Source organism: Solanum stenotomum, chromosome 1 (genome assembly GCF_019186545.1).
Source record: "Solanum stenotomum isolate F172 chromosome 1, ASM1918654v1, whole genome shotgun sequence".
Taxonomy (NCBI): domain Eukaryota; kingdom Viridiplantae; phylum Streptophyta; class Magnoliopsida; order Solanales; family Solanaceae; genus Solanum; species Solanum stenotomum.
The window spans coordinates 76,547,074-76,567,445 of NC_064282.1; the positions used below are offsets into that span (position 1 = coordinate 76,547,074).

General features: G+C 41.4%; 1 pseudogene; it reads right to left on the minus strand.

Annotated features, from left to right (window-relative positions):
* Nucleotides 1-10,582: 10,582 nt before the first annotated feature.
* LOC125844142 (ATP synthase subunit a-like) lies at nucleotides 10,583-12,067 on the minus strand (annotated as a pseudogene).
* Between the last annotated feature and the right edge of the window lie 8,305 nt (nucleotides 12,068-20,372).

A 20,372-nucleotide genomic window follows, 5' to 3' on the forward strand; every position in this document is an offset into this window, starting at 1 on the left:
CAGACCAACTCTGTTCAAGAACAAATTGGCCTTCTTCGTTTTCGGCATTTCTATATTCTGAAATAGTTTGCCAATTCAGTGTTTTATTTGTCGAGTCAATCTTCCTGGAGAAGACTTGAAAATGATTTCCCGAGCATGGTGAGATCAATGTGAAAATAAGAATGCCGAATCCACATTTTTTAGAAACGAAAGACCCCAAGCCTGGGAGTATTATAATCTTCTAAGGAGATTACTAGAGGAGAGTGATCAGAGGATACTCTAGGCAAATGGTCAACTCTGGTGGAAGCAAAACGAATTTTATATAGAAGCGGGCAGTCCCCATTCAAAAGGATTCTATCTATTCTGGCCCAGATACAATGTTGACTAGTTTGATTATTACTCTAAGTCAATTTGCTGTCATTGAAAGCCCAATCAAATAATCCAACCGAGAAAATCATATCTTCAAAGCTCATCACTTCAATAAAGGCATTGATGTCGGGAGGTTGACCCCCAAGTTTTTTCTAATGGATCCGCAATTACATTAAAGTTCCCACTACTAGCCACGGGAAGTTAATGCAGGTCGATATGTCTTTCAATCATCGAGTACACTATAGACTTCCCACACTTATCATGACAACATCACCGATCGTTGGCGCTTATGGGGGGCCCTATCATACACATGCACCACCAGAGTCTTCATAAGAACTCTAGGGAGAGGGCCAAGGTGAACCCGAATTAACGATGAGAAGCAGTCAAATCAGTAGCAAAGGCACCAGGACGGACGGTTGGTTGAACCGGGCGATAGCTTCGCGATCGATAGCTCAGTGAGGTACGCCACCTGCCCTACTTCTAATGATAGATAGAAAGGGTGGGAGAAGGGCTGAGGGACAGCAAAGGTACAAAAACAAAAACTACATGACATACGTACGTTAAATAGTAGGCCCATTACGAACAATCATTAAGGAGGTCTCCAATCTCGCTTGACTCGGGGTGATCACTTGAACAGAGCGGGATTGATCGATCTACATCCAAAATTCTGGCTTCCCTTCCCAGGAACGCATCTACAGAATAAAGATAGCACGCACCACACTTCGACTATACCAGGGCCTTTAGCTTTCACTGAGAAGAAAAGATTACTTCGAGCTAGATTTTTTCCCTAACACTAACCTATAAATGATAGGCCAGCTTAGGATAATTGAAAACGAATTCACTTTCAGTAATCAGAGGCAGGTCAGGGGCCGACGGGCACGCCCCAAGCTTTTTAAGTTAGGGAATTGTGCCGTACCAATGCTACGAGCTTCCGGAATGCAATGAAATCTTCATATAGTCTATCATTACGAGTATTATGATTCATTTGATTGGCAGGTCCAATCGATTCATAGCCTCTCGAGCACAACCCATATTCATGCAAGGATTGGTGATTGAGGATCCATACAGAGTTTTATGAATTATCTTAGAGATCAAGGAACATATGCTTTCTTCAGGAAATATGAATGCTTTTTGGTAGGGACAAGCCCTTTTTTGGCGTTGAATCGGGTCAGGAAGAACAAGTTGTTCCAGCTCTGGGGAAAAGATTCATCTTCCAATTTTCCCTTCCTTCCAATTCCAATATTTTAGATTTTAGCTTCCCTCATTCCTTTTATTGAGCATAATGATGTCAATCAAGCTTGTTGTATTTAGTATACAAGGTCAAGCAATTCCGCTTTCCCCTACCGATGATGTGCCGAGAAGTGCATTGTTGGAACTGGGTTGGANGGTCAGGGGCTGACAGGCACGCCCCAAGCTTTTTAAGTTACGAAATTATGCCGGACCAATGGTACGAGCTTCCGGAATGCAATGAAATCTTCATATAGTCGATCATTACGAGTATTATGATTCATTTGATTGGCAGGTCCAATCGATTCATAGCCTCTCGAGCACAACCCATATTCATGCAAGGATTGGTGATTAAGGATCCATACAGAGTTTTATGAATTATCTTAGAGATCAAGGAACATATACTTTCTTCAGGAAATATGAATACTTTTTGGTAGGGACAAGCCCTTTTTTGGCGTTGAATCCGGTCAGGAAGAACAAGTTGTTCCAGCTCCGGGGAAAAGATTCATCTTCCAATTTTCCCTTCCTTCCAATTCCAATATTTTGGATTTTAGCTTCCCTCATTCCTTTTATTGAGCATAATGATGTTAATCAGGCTTGTTGTATTTAGTATACAATGTCAAGCAATTCCGCTTTCCCCTACCGATGATATGCCGAGAAGTGCATTGTTGGAACTGGGTTGGAACTTAAGACCATAAGCTCTAGATTTTTTGGTTTCTGCTATAGCCGAACACAAGGGAAAGATCATGTTTTTACCAAAAAAGATCGTTTTATCAGGTAATCGGTACACTATAAGCATTCCTTTGGTTATGTATTATGTATAAGCCTTCCAACAAACAGAAAGACTTGTATGCATCAGGTTCATAGGGGTAAATACATTCAAAAGGGAGAAATGTTAGCGGCTCATATTTCAAATAAATATCACCATGTGGAAAACTCATTTTTTGGGGGGTTGTCCCCACTGGTTTGCGAAAGCAATGGGAGACTTGCTCCATAGAACACCCTCAGAGACTTTCGTCCCCAGTATTGTCTATGGGCAAAGGCGCTCAGGTGCGCTTAAAGACTTATTGCCTATATCTTATCATCAAACGAGGTCGCCACCCCGCCTGCTTTAGTCTCAAATAGGGCATAAATTGAGGTGAATATACTTGACCGAACATCCCTACGTCAAGAGCTTTTGGTCTTCACAAGAGAGCACCAGGTCGTAACATCGGAAGACTGCGCTAATTATTAGTTATTATTAAAATTATATAATTTATTTGTATGGTTAATCAGTAGTGGCACAATCTACGGGCTAAGTAGCGCCTCAATGGGAGTCTTTTTTTTCTCCGCTATAGTGTAATACCAAGACAAGTAAGAGAGAATGGACTTCATCCATTCGGACAAAACCCATACCCCCTAACCAGTCGTACTCTGACCAGGCTTCGAAAAACTTCGAGATCATTGAGTTTCTCGGGAATCGAGGGGTCAAGAGCCTAATTAGGTCCCCTAACCATACCTTGTTGATAAGAGGTTATGCATTTAGTAATGGTTGCACTTAACCAGATCCAAAAGGGGAGAGGACACACATCATTCAGTGAGTGAAAGATGAGGAAATGCCAATTCCAGTGTCTCCTAGGAGGCGCCGTGCATCGAGTATACACCCGATACGCAGCTTCTCATAAATGATACGACAATGGAAGATTCTTATACATAATTACCCTCATTACAGGAACAAGTGATATGGAACTAACTAAGGATCTTCACATGTGACAGGAGATAGGAAAAAGTCCTTAGTCACTCCGTGTACGAAGAATCGCTTAGAAAACTCCGAAGCACCAACTGACGATACTAACAATTTCTCTAACGAAAATGGAACATTCAGTGGTGGAATTAACTCGCGATAACGCTCAGCCACCCGCTTATCTTTGATGACGATATCGTCACCAAGGATAGTGTAGCGTGTAAAAGGAACTCCATGATATACTTGGGCTGCTACGAACCAAATCACCAAATGGTGAGTTAATGGGAAAGCAGGCCAAGCTCCGTAAAGGCCCAATGGGGCTCCTATTAAAAAAAGAACTCTACCTCGAGGATGGATGTAATTCAGCTCGAATGAAGTGAGAGGGCTGAAAAGGAAGCTCTACCTACAAGGAGAGGAAGCCGACGACGAGAATTTCGAATCGTCAAAAAAGAGTAGTAGGCATACTTTAACAATAGTCTTGTCCACAAGCAAATCAATGTTCGGCAGCGGAAAATCATATTTGGGAACATGCTTTATTGAGAAAAATAGATGCATACTTGAACACGTCCATCCCTCTTGGGTATGGGGACGATGTTCGAAATCCAATCAGCAAGTGAATGACCGATCCTTTTGCGCCAATACTGTTGTGAGACTGGTACTTGGCAGCTCACGAGCAACATATAGACTAAGGTTGCCCATCACCCCTTCGCTATTTTTTGAAGGCCCTTTCAATTCTCTTTGTAGTATGTTTCCTCCATAAGAACACTGAATGCCCAGCTTTGCAGAGCAGCTCTCCCCCCAGCCCACAGCATAGTGTGGAATCTGGATCCTTTCATCGAGCACCATTTCTTTTAGATAGAAGGGTGTTCTGACTCTGTTGGATCAAGTCATAACCTAAGCCTTCTACTAGTAGACTACTATGGAGAGACTAAGCTCTATTTTAGAGATTGGACTCTCTTACTGTGATTAGCTCCTACTAGTAAGAACCTGTTCCCGAGCCAAGTTCCCTGGATCCACGTGTTCCTAGATGGGCCTAAATGGATGAATGAAGAAGCGCACATGGGTAGACTTCAAGAGCTCTTGCTCTGCCTATCCTCCTACTTCTTGGGGGTCATAGAAAGATATGAACCGCCTACTCTTTAAAGGGTTGGTGTGGCATTAGATTGTTGAAAATGAAAGCGGCTTCTCCTCACTAATAAAAAACAACAATCCCTCCCCTTTTGTTACTTACTTTTATGAATCTCTTCGGTATACCTCAATACAAGACAAACGCAAGAAAGGATAAACAATAAAAACTGGGCTATCACCCTATCTAAGCATCCTTCCCCTCTCCTCTGCGGAAGTAATATTTAAATCTATTTCAGTTCATGTGTCTGTCGCTATCGCCCTATTCTCTCTCAATTGCCTATCCTTTCTAGATTAGGGGGAGTCCCTTAGCAGTAGCGTCCAACACTTAAGATTGACCTCCTCAAGTGCCAGATATGAATGTTTTCTGAATTTCATACGGGACTACTTACTTACCTAAAGTTCACTTTTGGCTTACCAAAAAAATTAACTGAAGGAACTGACCTAAGCATAGCTCTCTCTCTCAAATACAAATGTCAAGAAAGGGATTCCTTGGATAAGTGGAAAAATGCTCAAAAAATCCTTTCATTTCCCTTTGAAGGCCTTTGTCCTACTTATAGTATCAGTCCTCCAGCCTATACTTGTGTTTTTATTAACCAAGAACACATGCACTTTGTTGGCACTAAAAAAAAGGTTATTCAATCCACTAGTGCAACTGAAGGTGCGCAGCCTCTTCTGAACCGGGACAAGAAAGTACTCTTAACCACTACTTGTGAACAACTGTCCTCAACTTAAGGCGCACCTACTCTTACTAGAAGTCTAGTCTCTCCGACGTCAAGTTTTGATTTCTAACTAACTTACTTAATAGGCCAGGCAGGCCAGGCCGGCTGAAAGAGAGATATTCAGAAAACCCGATTTCCTGTCTTAACAACCTGACTCAAAAGAGAAACGAAGATCGAACTAAAAGAGATCTCACTTTTGATGATTGAACTTTACTTTTATATCCAGATTGGAACTAGACTTAAACGTCTTTGGATCCTGCTTAGGGCCGGCTTTGACTTTCATATCAGGAACATCGACTTGCACTTGCTATATAGAATTTGACTTTCCAGAATCCTTGCTCTTGGCTTATATTCACATAGGCCACTCATAAGAATAAGACGTTCAACTCCCTAAAACACGTGTAATTGAGAGAGTCATCATATCAGTGCCTTGGGGAAACGCCTACCTTCAGGAGAAGATTACCGAATGAGTTTAAAACCTGTCCTCTTTGCTTCTCAAGATATTTAGGGAAAGGGGCGTTCATCCACTTGACTCTAAGGAAAGGGGCCTTGTCGGCCACCGCTTGTTGACGAAAGAGCGCATCGTCAATTACAAGGTCCTCACCTTGGACTTAGTTGGAAAGGTAGGTGTTCAACATGTCCCTTGCTTGCAAACTTCTTTAGTAGGGCGGATGTGCCATTCCTCACGTTTACCGTTGTCCCCAGACTTTACTCTTTCAACACTTCTATACTTTCTAAAGAGTCAGGCATGTCCCTGTCTCCAAGTATGTGATCCACCGATTCACTGAGTGACGTTTTCTTACCGCTGCGCTGGAGTCCCTATCTCTTAAAGGGTTGGTGTGGCAGACTTCCCCCTTGTTTGCCGATTGAAGAAAGCCTTATATGGCTTCAAACAAGTGAGAAAGACCCTTTCTATCTTATTAGTCAAGCGCGCTAGCTGCAATAAAAAAATAGCTCTAACGAGCAAGAAAGGGGATGCACTATGGCGCAACGGCGTTCGCGCAGCAGCTGCGCCCTTGCTTCTTGATTTTGAGCCGGAGGTTGCTGGGTAGTGATGTGGTCCGTGAAGGTTAAATAAGACTTGTATTAAGCAAGCAGAGTAGTCAAGACAAAAAAGTAAAAAATGGTTTTAGTTCGATCGATGGAATCAATCGTACTGTCACTACTGTGGACCGGCTTTAATAAATCACCTTTGGGCAGCAGCTACTATTGGGATCCAATTTATAGATCAATTCTACAATGACACTCTTTAAGAAATGATCTTATCTATGTCATTTCTCTTGACACGATACAAAAGACAACTTTTGAGAGTCACTTAGCCCCTTGACCTCTTTTCTCAAAAAAGACGCTGTGCGGGCAAGTCGATCAAAGTCAGAGGGGGGAGGGAATGCTTATTTACAGTTGTGGTAGTATGACTTTTCATTTCCTATTCGGTCTTTCAATAAGTAGTCAGCTGCGGGCGTAGTCAGACTTAACATTGATTGAAGTAGCTGTTGGAGAGAAGGCACCAGTCAGACCTGCAAGCACCGGGTAGTATGCAGTGGCAGTTTTCAATCATATAATGTTCTTAGTCTGACTTTTAGTGGTAGTCAGCTATCCTCATTCTCCTCTTTGAATTGCCCTGTTGAGTCAGGGTCGGTGCTTGCAAAAATGTCGAGCCGACGGTGTCAGGTACCAATAGTTACAATAGTAAAGGGGGGCTGGACACTAGTTGTGCGAGTGGAATGACCCAAATGGACCTAGTCAGCCCGAACCATTTTGTGGTTCTAGAGGACCCTGGACAAGAAGAGGCAAAGATGCCAGATCTGGACACTGCTGAACCGGAAGAGATTGCTCAGGATGAGTGTTTGGGTAACAAAGCCGAGAAGGGTGTATTCAAGAAGAGAACTCCCGAGGAGAGTGATTTGGCTCATAGAAGCGAGGATTTGGAAGAGAGGGTCAACAATGGCAGTGACTGAGGGGGACTTGTTCTGTGATAAACAAATGACTTCAAACCTCAGGGCATCCAAAAGAGGTGAACCTGAGAAGAGCAGTAATAGTAAGTGTTCAAGTACTGGGGCTATGACCTTAAAGGTGGAAAATCCTCCGCTGGTTCGAATCATCCTGAATGAAGAGTGGGCGAATAATATGCAAAACATATCATAAATGTTGAATTTTAAGAAAGAGGGGGGGGGGGGCCTTCCCGCGTATGTGCCTTTATTTATATTCTTTCTATATTTGAATTACCAATGGAGAATCTTTCTAAAAAAATCTCTCTATCAAAACACAATTCTTCGAGTTCAATTCAAGGTGCACCTTACTTTTTTTTTCAGGTAGCTTTTTCTTACGCCTATTTAGCTAGTGGGGCATTGGTCATAGACGAAATTCATTGAAGGGATAAAACCAAAATAAAGAAGAGAAAGAAAGGGAAGTTTTTTATTTCTTTCAATCCAAATAAGAGAACAAATAAAGCACTCAAAAATGATTGTTAGATAAAGAAATGTTAGTAAGAACTAGCACTAGACTTCTTCCCCCCTTTCTTTTTGACTTTTTCTCTCTCCTTTTGTTTGTGCTTCCACCCGGGCTTTTCATTCTGTTTTATAGAGACCCGAGGAAATTCTATATAATAATAAATGTAGAAAGGTGGGGGTGAGGTACTTTCCCCAGCATACGAAAAGAAAATCCAGGATGACGGCTTTCAAAAGAAGAGTAAGGGACTGGGAGAGGATGACTAAAAAAGAGGCTCGACTAATAGGAAGAGGGTGGCTCTCAAAACCAAACGAGACTAGAAAGAACATGGGAATTAGCACCATTCATATGATCTTTGTGTTGGTAGTGGTACCTACCTGCTAAGCTATCCCCTTTTATTCTATATTCTATTTTTTGCCTGCCCTGAGGAGGGCCCAACTTTCAAAGGGAGTGAAGTAATTGGATTTAGGATGTCACTAGGAGACTAACCCACCTTTCCGATACAACTTATTTCTACTTTCGGATATCATAATAAAGGAAGAAAAGAAGAGCTTGATCCGATCGAAGAGTTTTCCACCCGGACTGTGACTTCTTTCTGATTCCCCAATCCCAACTTGGACTTCCTCGTGTAAGGAGTTTTATCCCAGATTGGATTCATTCTGTTTTAGCTTGAGACTTCTAAACTATAGGTGTAAAGCAGGTCATGAACCCACAATTTTGTCACAGCTTTGGAATTGGAATCCCATCATGATCGACTAAAAGGAAAGTCGCAAAAGCAACATTGATTCGAATCCAATTCATGATTCCAGTTCAGAATTCATTCAATCGAAGAAAAGAAAGAAGCATTACGAACAGATAGCCAAAGCAGACAGGGTGAGAAGATGTGACAACCAGAAGGAATCCTTTTCGCTTTCTCCAACAATGAATTCGAAAGTAAGCTAAATATTATAGACATCTATCATACTCGTTGTAAGGTATGAATGGGCAACAGGGAATCAAGTAAATGACCTTAATGATCATTTTAGAAGTAGCACTTTACTAGCCTGACGACTCAAAGCAAGGTCGAAATCCATCTCTCTTTTTAAAACTGATTAATTAATGACCCACAAGCAAGGGCACGTTGCGCAGTAGTAGCCAGTTCAAGGAAGTGAAACTAAGACAGGAAACTCCCCCTTTTTTTACTTTTAAGTAAGTAAGACCCTGTTATCTTCCCTTTCGAAATCAAGATAATTGACGAAGGTGGTGCTTTGAACATTTTCGCTGAAGTCGAAAAGATAAACATCTACCCGGTATACCAGCAATCCTTCTATGCGGATACCCTTTTTTTAATTTCAACCATTGCCGAGAAGATAAAATGCTCAAGGTTCTATATATTCTTTCTTTATTCAATTCATTCCTATCCTTTTTGTTTTCAGTCCCGGGTTTCCTTTCCTCTCCAAGCCAATCGATCGCCTTCTTAGTTAACTGTGGAACCCACCCTTTAGCCATCTATCTTTAGATACGGAGGGCTTATGAGTCACATAATTTGAAGCCCAAAAAACAAGGTAAGAAAGGTGGGGAACAGCGGCCTCACACAAAAAGATTTGTCTAAGCAATCTCTTTGAGATTTTCAATAAGTCAATACCAAGATTTGCTTTCTGCGCCTACTGATGTGATGATAATTCAGAAGCTTTTTTACAAAGAAGAAGGGCCCTGTTCCTATGGGTTCATGTGCGAAGGCTCCACCAAAAAATGCTCTTTTTCAAGAGAGAGGTTTAAGGCGCATTAATCACGCCTTGAAGGAGGGAAGTAGTGGAGTAGGAGAGGTAAAGATGGATGGGAATAGATAAGTAAGAGAGAGGACGACACCAACTAGAAGAACGGACGGAATGAGAAGAAATCCACAGGATGGAAAGAAGCTTGAAAGAGAGAACCAGGAATGAAATAGCGAGACCAAACGAGAAAAAAGCCACGAAGGTTGACAATAAGAGCGTAAGGCTTTATGCGAGAGGGTAGAGCCCTTGATCCTTTCAAGAATGTAATTATCCATAATATTAAGGAGCCAATTTAGAACCTTTATAGTAGATTAAAAGAAAGAACAAACTCATATGAAAGTTCCCTAGAAAAAATGGTTGTTGTTGAATCAGCTGCGAAATACGCTTTTGCTCACGAATTGTTGTTCTAGCTCAGACCAGGCTATCTATGAGAAAAGAGGGGTCCCGAACGGGAGAAAAATAAGGCAGGCTGTCCTTTGACTAGTTTGTTGTTTTTTCTGGGGAATTTGCTTGTCAACAAAATTCCACTCATAAGTAGGTTCACATCGTGATCTAAGTTCCATTTCCCATTGAGAGGTTATGATACTGGTAAAGAGTCCTATCTTTCTCCTTGGGTTATGAAATAATTCAATAGCTCTGGGCTCCGTCACTGCATTCCAAGGCAAGCTCCTACTAGATCCTAATATTCCTGATATTCTTACTGGATTTAAGTAACTCGAGTATGAACACTGTATCGCTATGCCCCTTGCTTAGCCCCGCTCTTTGGTTTAGGATGGATCCGGACTGGACTAAGCTTAAAGATCTAATTACTGACTGGAAGAGAAAATGTCGTAAAAATGGCTTCTTTCTTCGAGAACTCTTTTGTAATAGCTTGATGAGCCGAACCAACAAGAAATATTACGTTCTACCCTCTGCTTTGAGCCCGGACGAGAGTGAGCTTCCCGATAGTCTCTTCCTTCCTAGAAATAGAACTATAACTATCAAACCCGTCCTGTCTCCTCACTCGAGATATCTGAGATAGCTCCGTAAACTACTAACTTATAATAGATGAGCCCATTATCCTTATGTTCCGAACATGCTTCTTGGTACAAGGGGAGGGGCGAAGAATTCTAGTTATAGTTCTTCTTCTGCCTAATCTTTAGTACCACATTGAGATTGAATCTTTAGAACCATGTGCCTAAGAGGGTGAGGACCTTTATAGCCATAATTCTTCCCCCGGTTCTACGTCCTTCTGCAATAGTGATCTATCCCGTCAATCCCACCTGCGAGCTATCCATTCTAACCTGTCTTTGCCTAGCAAGATACGTCTAGTTCTCCCTCCGCTTGCCTATCTCAGTAGGAAATTGGAACAGTCTCCGATTTCAAAGAAAAAGCTGAGGCGAGAGCTATACCTTCTGGAACTGGAGTAATAACTACTATAAAGTAAGGAGATGCGCAGGAACGATCCCTAAAGCAAAGACTCGGAATGATCCACGACTAAGTATACCCATTCAGACTCGCTTTTGTTCAATTATAAAAAAATAAGCACTTTGATGAAGATTTATAGCATCATTCAAGTAAATACAGATTAAGATCATAGAAACATGAGCTTGTGATATAGCTACACCTAATTCCAAACCGGTTAATGTAAGAACTATAAATAAGGACCAATATCCCCTATGAAATAGAAAAGATCATTCAGACATAGCAAAGTCCAAGCGAACCCACTTAAAATATTTACTGAACTATGACCGACCATCATATTAGCAAATAAACGTATTCCTGAGCTTAATGCTCGAAAACAATAAGGGATTAGCTCAAGGAGTACTAAAAAATGTGCTAATGGCAGCGGGACCCCCTCGGGTAATAAGAAGCTTAAAAAATGAAGCCCATTTTTTTGAAATCCCACTATAGTAATGCCAATAAAAATTGAAAATGAGAGACCCAAAGTAATGATAAAATGACTTGTAACTGTGATGCTATCAGGTATCATACCCTTGGATTACAAAATAATGAAAAAGTAAAAGTGACTGAGATGCGAGGGGAAAACTTTTTTTTAACATTTTCGAAAAGACCACCTATTTGTTCATTTACCGGGTTCAGCACGAAATCATAAATAAGCTCTACCAAGGATTGCCAAGCATTTGGTACTGACTTTCCTCCTCCCTTTTTAGTAACAAAATAAACCAAAAGTAGGACCAAACTGAGAGTTAGTAGCATAAACAAAGATGGATTTGTGAATGAGAAATATAAGTTTCCAATTTTCATAGGAATCAATGGAATAATTTCAAATTGTTCAAGTTGGGTGGAGACGAGATCTTTCAGTAGATCCAATACATCTTTATAGGCTTCACAGCTACTCTGTATTGATTCAAATCTTTCAATAGGGAGTTAAGAAAGTCAATATCGTTGCTTTTGCCATGTAGAAATTCGGCCACTTCCAGAACTTCTTGGGTACTCTTGTTAGGCATCAACTCTCCTAATTTCGCCCATATATCATATTGAAGTTTCACTATACGTTCACTGGAAAGGTTAAGACCTGAAAAGTCCTCAAAAATACCATTAGAATAATCGTTAATAGTTGTTGTGGATTGAAGAGAAAAATCGTTAATAGTTGTTGTGGATTAAATAGAAGAATCGTTAATAGTTGTTGTGGATTAAAGAGAAGTTGTCATAGATGTAGCACTGGAATTGAGACTTTCTTCATCAAAGGAAAAGATACGCAGAATACTTGGAAACATATTGATTTAGTTGAGACAAAACGATTCCCTCAATACAGCTTCACTCCGTCAAGCCTGTACGAGTAGTGAAGAAGTACAAATTTAGTTGTTTGTTGACCAACGAAAAGCATGTGATCAAAAAAGGCAAAATCTCTTTTCTAAAAAAAATCTCTTTTTTTTCCCCAACGACAAAGGAACTTACGGGCGGGGCATTTTCGGGGGCTAGCCCGCTTCCCATTACTTAATAGGGCAATTCGTCACAAATAATTAAGGGAGCTATTGAAAGGTGACTAAAACACCAAAAATGGGGACTAGCCTAGCTAATGATAGAGGCAAGAACACTTTTCGGTCAAGTCCCATTAATTGATCATTACGATATCGTGAAAATGCTGCACGGACCCATATATATAGGAACAGAAAAAGAATCACCTTGATACTAAACCAGATCGAGCCCGGGATCTTCTTGGAAATAAGAAGATCTAGGATAGGCGGCCAACCTCATGCAGAGAGCGATGCGCATAGACCAGGTGAGTAGGGATGCAGCTTTGTGGACTGCTCGTTGGGCCTGATAGGTGGTGGTATCACACCCTTCTCAAAGGAACCGTACGTGACACTCTTGCGTCATACGACTCCGTCCTGGAAGCAGGACCTTCCCTTTCCTTTGATCAACGGTCCCCCAAACCTTTCTGATTTCGTGCCGAACTGGGTCTCTATCTTTGAACTTCCCGTTCGATGACACCCCAGGTCTCGCTGTTTCCGTTTTCTAGGTGACGCCTTAACCTCGTTAGAAAATAGAGTTGGCTAGCTACTGGCATATATTTTACGTCACTGGGCACATAGTCCGTAGCGTCTTTCACTGCATTGCATTTGCCGGGGTTGAATCCCCTTTCTTGAGCGATCGCCTTCACTCGTTGGTAGAACGCCTTGATGCGTGCGTCTAGTTTGTTGGGGTGACACTCCTCCTCTTTATACTCTTAGGAGGCAAGAAACTCTCATTCCCTTCTCCTTTCTTACTCTTCCGAGGATGGTTCAGGGGGAGCCGGTTTCGCCTCCGGCTGAAGAGAGAAATTTCAATCGATAGGCGGTAGCTTCGACGAGCTGGGACATGGAAGTGAAAACCCTAAACTTGAAACCCTACCCTTTTTTGCTACACACTATCTAAGGGGCAAATCCGAAGTCGGTTCTCAAGGCTCGGAAGCTCAGGGATTGAATACCCCTATGTTCCAAGTGACTAGCTTGGTTGGTGATGCGTTCACCCACTTGCACGCTTCCTTGCAAGCACGAAATCCTTAGTTCGCCCGCTACCATATGGGCCGGTGTACTCTTATTGCTAACTCCAAGAGAGGCTATACTCTAAGAGCCAACCGACTCATTATCCCTAGACGCAAGGATTAAGAAATAGCGATGTATCAGGGGCTAAGCGTACCTTCCGCTCAGGAACAAGAAATGGAGCTATTAAGTTAAGGTGTCGCTTTCCTTTTTCTAGCCCTTCTTTGGGTTCCCTATTAATGCGTGTATGCCTTCGTCAAAGAAAGAGAGGAATCACAAGAAATTTTCATACAACTAGGCCTAATTCCATCGATGAATCATTCGAGAACAAATTTTGTGAGACTAATCTAATCTTATTAAATCTTAGATAGGAATTAGGGCGAAGCCTGGGGCAGTTTCTGCCTTCTTAACACGCAGCACACCTACTTGAAGTCTGATTTGAAAATCTCTCTCTACCTTCACAAAACTTCTCGTGCCCTTCTCGTAGTTTTGACTTGCTCTTAGGCTACCGTTGACCGGCTTCGCGAGACCATTTCGGTCTACACACACATGGCTAAGCGCTATTGGGCGGAGCTTTCTCAATCCAAGCTAACTAATAGAAGAAAAGAGAAGAAAGGAAGATCTTATAAGGGACTCACCCCATCTTTACATAAGCAATTTCTTGAACGAAAAAAATATATGCTTTCATGGACTACTTTGACTTTAGGGATTTGCTTCATCATTAGCTAAAGAAGAGAGACAAGGGGAAAGCTTAGTCTAATTGTCCGAAGTGATTCTTTCTTGATTGGATGTCAACTTTCTCTTAATTCGTTCACTTACATACAAATCTATAGGTAGTTCATCTTCTTCTAAGAAAAAAATCCAAAGTGTTCATTTTTTATCGAATTTCGTCTAGTAAGCCTCGAGATCTTACAGATGCTATTGAGAATAGTCATTAACCAATTATGTATCAGACGCACCATCCCTTGAAGTAAGTAAAGGGAGCAAAGATGTGGATTTGACCCGCACCCCCTTTCTTTTTCTTTGTTTAGTGGAGATCTAATCCGATGCCTACTGGAGATAGGCTCTTATCTATGCTAACTATATTTTTTTTGGTTTTATTTATTATGTTTGCATGTAGGTCAAAAACCCTACTTGAAAATGTTGACTACTTATGCTAATATAATAATAAAGCCTTGGATTCTATTTGGATTCCTTACCACCGGGGATTCCCCTATCCTCACTGTAGGAATATATTGAGGCTAAAGAAGCCGCAGTCTTTGTCATTGAGTAAGTTTCTATTGAGCTCAGCCCCTGGTAACATACAAAAGAATCATAAGAATCAATCCTGAGGACTAAAGAAAAGCTGCTTTGGAATCGAATCTGAAACTTTGAAATAAGGGCCTGTGAGAATTTCTTCTTTTAGAAGCTAGGAGATCTTTAGTGTATTCTCTGTAAACCTCACCACTTCGTCAGCAGGTGATAATTGCCATCTTTTTAGGTTTTTAAACCATCAGGACAAAATGCTTTTAGCGGCAAATAGAACGAAGCGGACAATATAACGCAATCTATCCATTGTTGAGCTAAACCAGCCTTTTCCCCTAAAGAAGATTTCCTACTAACTGGATTTAGGAATTTCTTACTTTCCGCGGCATATCTGCCCTGAACTTCCCGACTGAACTCCTATAGACTCAAGAGAAGTTGTAGGATGAGCTAATTCAGTAAGCTATTCAAGCTCCTAGAGCTCCGTCTACCTAGTCCTGTCCTTAATAGATGACTTCCACTTTAGGACTTCTCGGAGATTAATCGATCTATCTTAGTTACGACCGGAGACAGATCGGGACGAGCTGCATCCTATTTAGATGTTTTAATTAGGGCAGAAAGCTACATATCTTCTTCTGTCCTTATCTTTAATGCTAAATTCCTGAAGTTACTTTGAAACATCAACATCATCAAATACAGCTACTGAAACTGCTACTTCCGAATCCCTGTGATGAACTGAAACTGAGTCTGATTCCACTTCTTTCCTTTCCTTTAGCAAGTAATTCATCTATCTATTTTACTCTCTCAGTTGGTTAGGTAGTGTCATTGTCCTTCTGCTTCTTATGAATGACCTAGGCATGCCAATGGACGAAGAAGAGCGAAAAGAAAAGAGAAGACATAGAATTTGAGATACGTATTCGTTTTTCCTCTTAGCCCTTGTCCGAGTTGTTATCTTCTTAACGCTATATCTATCTTCTCTTGGATGCCTTAACTCAGACTTACTTAAATAGTTCCTCGTGCATTATGACTTCATGACTTATTATTTTATTGGCACAGATGAATCAGTAAGACTAGGGAAGAGGAATACTTTCAGTTAGGATGTTAGGAGCTAGAAGGATACGCCCATAGGTAGATAATTCACTGGCTTTCTAATAATAATGTTATTACGGTAAAAATAATAATCATAAACCAAAGACTCAGCTTTTAAGCAAGAGAGACTAGGGCATCCAACGAACTCAAGCACACACACATAGACAAACCAACCAAACAACATTACAAAGTGAACAACGGAAGACTACTAGTGATACATGCAAACACACTACTTTGGGTTGACAAACTCTTTCTCTCCGGTTGCGGGTGAGATCATGTCTTGGAGGAGGGCACTTTTCCTGTCTTCCAGAGCGCTAATGCGGTCCCGGATCCATTGCATGGCTGCAACCACAAGCGCTATAGGGAATAGGGATTCGTTTATCAACTCATTTCGTTTCACATAGTTCAAGTTACACTCATTGGGGAGGCAGGTGCTCCCAAAAGGAAACCAGGGTTTGCTGCCGTCGGTATTGATGTTTTTTATTTTTTTTAGTCTTTCAGCAGTCGCTGGATCCATCTCCACCAACCAAACTCAAAAACGCATTCCTTCCTCCATTCAGCCCATTGGGCAGTCTTTACCTTTCCTAATCGAAGAGCTATATGAGACAAACAACCAACTAGCTTATATCCTTCACTGCAAAACTGCTCCGAGTGGTTAGTGAACTATTGAAGTAGATAAGTTCCAGTCCGCATTTACGACACAACCCAGGTGAAACAGAAGAAGAATGAGAAGCATTATGAATAGATATAAATTTTTTCCATTCCTCACAATACATCTTTTAGGAGCTACCGATCAAGAAAGCAAAAAATGATAAAAGGAAAACAAGGTCCCTGATGACAACTTATTTTATTACAGAAAAACAAAGGAAACCTATCCATAGTAAACAAGAATTAGGGCGCCCTCTTCCTTGGGAAGTTGAACTCGGAAAGATAGGGAACTTCTTTCTATAAGCTGTAGAAATGGGACCGGTTAGAAGGTAACAACCCTAATGAATTGACTATGAAGGTGGCTCTTAGCTACATCAGCGCTTAAATTCCTTAATCGTTATTTCCCAGGCTTCGATAATCAACCCCTGACACAGTTTGGTTTTGATCTTCGGCCATCCTGGTCCTCAGGACCCAACACTATATTATTCTTATATATTTCCTTTCAAATGAAAAGATGCAAAAGGTGTTGATACATCCTATCCACATATAAATCTTACCCTCTTCCACACATTATTAGTGGATGCTATAGCCACTATCACTTTGGCTGCAGGATGGGAATGAAGGTCGAGGAGGTAGGGAAGAAAAGGTTATTCGCTATTGGTTTACCCTTATAGCAGGCCTTGGTACGGCCTATACATGATGGATGAAGGTTTTGTCAAGGTTAAGAATGAATGGTACCTATAATCAGATCCAACCGTTGCAGTACTTGAGAAGAAAGAAAAAATGATTCTCTTTTTATCTATCTTAAGGCTGCTACCGATTCCTTATTTGTTATCCTGACGTCTTGTATGCAGGGTTGTTTGGAAATCCCTTTGCAACTTCCTGGACGTTCATACTTTGTTCTGTAGTCTTTCAATTACCATATGGTTTCTATAATATAATAAAGGCTATAGGTCATCGGTTGTAACATTTACGAAGGATCAACCCCTTGGATTTTTTCGTTCTTGGCCTCTATTCACACTTAAACATCATATACTTGTGTGGATAGCTACTCAAAGGGTGTATGGCATGACGAAGCTTTGTGACTATGCCATTCTTGGCGACGGTGATCGCCGAGGAGAAGGTGACGACCACTTAGCATAATATATAGTTTCAGGGTACTATAACTATATCCAAAGAAATGTCTCCCATTTGAAACATTATTTATTTTAAGTCATGTTTTGGAGTTTTCCAAATAATTTAGGGGCAACGAAGTTACTAGGGATTTCTCTCCAGTGTCTGTTAAGATGCTCCGGTATTTGGTTGACGTTATTTATGTGGAAAAGACCCGATTTTCTCAAAGATTAAAAATGTCACTGGTACTATGTTTCTGTGTTTGACCTATTGATTGAGGGGTGCTTCTTATCGTATATGTGGTGCGCCCTATCGCCCTAAATCTAAGCGACGGAAGACTCACTATCTTTGTATGCTTTCACCGCCCATTGTCATTAAAACTGTGGTTAGGATTTGCAGATTTGGCAGTGTTAACGCCGAGTGTCGCGCGGGCCCTCACTTTAGGGCTATATTTCACTGTTGATAGACATGGTTCAATGTGCCAGCTAAGCTTTCTCTTCTAGAACAGTGACATCCTAGTCTGATTCCCCCTTCCGAAAGTGTCACAACTCCTTCTATCATAACCCCAGAAAATAGGGCAATCGAAGCATCAATCTCATTCTATGCTCTATGCCATCTTCCTTATACTTTGACTATTAATTCATGTGCACAAACCTCCCTCACAAAGGAAAGCGGGAAAGGGCCCGAATCTAACTTCTTTCTTTGATTTGAAAAGAAGGAGAGAGAGCCCTAACCCTCTGGTTTGTGGGTAAAACCTTCAAAGACAAAAAATCAGTGTCCTCTTTGAAGAGTTCTTCAGTGAAAGGATCGCTAGCATCCAAGGATGATTTGAGCTGAGGTCTAGCCCCAAAGGGATAAGGAGCAGAACAACTGACGTAAAAAGAAGGGATAGGGGCCATACTACATAACCTCCTTTTCGTACGAAATTTCTGAATTTAGCACTCTTATTACATTCAGTTTGAGATGAAAGGACATCAGATAGTCTCATTTAAACAAAGAAAGATAAGTAATGGACTCTATCCAAGACTGAGACAATATAGGCGAAAGGGACTTAGAGGACAGCTAGACGATTAAAGATCAAGCAAGCGTATGCAATCAAAGCGCATCACCACTTTCTCCATCTTAGACTTTTTCGACTACTTCGAATAGAATGCTGTGGGAAAGGGGTTAGACTAACTATCCAAATAAGAAAATTTCCCTTTAGCCACTCGTGAATGGGAATCAAAAAGGAACTCCCACTAAAACCTCAAGGAAGATTGAATCCCCTAGGTGCAAGTTAAACATCAACTCAAGAAAGCGTTAGGCGAATGGAGATAGGCCCGGAAAAGGCATTTCCCCTTGGACGACTAATATGACCACTAGCCTTCAAGCCCATTCCCTGAGATAGGACTTCGACCGCTCTTAGTTCTTGGACCGAATGGAAAAGATGCAAAGGTAAGAGGGAGGCGGAAGGCTTACACAAATGAAAGAACAGAAGGTCGCTCTACGACAATAACTAAAGCAAAAGCGAATTCAACCTTAGCCGATTAGAAGGCTAGCATAATAGCTAAAGGAAAAGTCTATGGTGATAGACCCCAAATAAGATACCCTTGCTCACACCTTAGCCGGATTCAAAACTAAAAGCCATTGCGCCTTTAGCCGACTGGGAGGACTTCCTAGAAATTCCTTGTTTAGAGAAAGTTGTACAATCAATGAAAAGAGCGGACAATACAATTATTGAGGGTGAGCAGTCTCACATTCTCGAGGAAAAGTAGATGGTGAAAGAACTGCAAGCGCATAAGCTCGATCGGGCCTTACTCACTCAACAAGGGCAAAAACTTCACTCGCCGAGGAAAGAAAATAAGGAATTTTTAGGGAGAAGGATTTGGCCCTGACTGATAAACTAACAAAAGGAAAACAAAATGCAACTCATCCAAATAAGACCAATTGGCATTGGCCATAGACAGAGAGGATGAAAGAAAGACATAGGAATTTACCCCTGAAGCTAAAGGGGCCTCTCTCCTACCATAAAGGAAGAAGAAGGAAAGACTAAGTCATTTAGTTGTTTTCTAATTCCATTCTGCCTTCACCATGCCTACCCTGTAAAAAGGATTCTCCAATTGATGATTTTTCTATTTCGGCTATTAAGGCTTAGGCTTCCATTTTTGTTCTAGGGTTTCTTTATTCGCCGGTGCGCTCAGTTCCATCCTGTTCCCAGAGCTGAGGCATTGTAGTGCAGCTCCTACTAAAGGCTGCTTTGTTTGGGAAGACGTGCTCTTGTTGTTTTATTGCTGCTGCGGCCTCAATACAATTCTGGCTATCCTGTCTCTTCTTTGCGTGCGGCCCATGATGTTTGATCCTTTCTTTCTTTCTTGCTCTATCGCTTTTTTTGAGGGCCTCCCGGACCCCATTGTCAATAGTGTTCTTTAGCGGGTGGTTTGTCTCGGCTAATGCTTTTGTTTCAAATAAAAGCATCTGCTCTTTCAGCATGTCTTTCGCTTGTCCAGTAACCTCTTCTTTCTCGAAAAGAAAAAATCGAAACCCGATCTTGACGCCCCTAAACAATAGCAATAGCACGAATCCTAAGCTACGACACGCGAAAGAATGGTTCCATGAATCATGGGCGGATCTCAACAGATTTCCCATCAGAGGACTACTACGACTACATCATTGTCGAGGTGCCCCGATCAGTACATGCCAGGTTGGTTGACAAACCCAAGGGAAAAGCCAGGGGGGAGGGGGCAGCCGAAAGGATAGTTTCTGAGGTTCTAGAAAATAATAAACAGGAGCGTAGGAACATAAAAAACCTGACGGATGGGATAAGAATTTTTTGGGCGATCAACCAACCCAACCCCAACACTGACTCGGTTCGGAGTGAGTTTGCATATTAAATAGAAAGAGAGAAACATAATTCTGCTCGGTTGCTTATGATAGACCAAAGAAAGGCACTAATAGAGTATAGCAAGCTGCTCGTAAGAAAGCAATA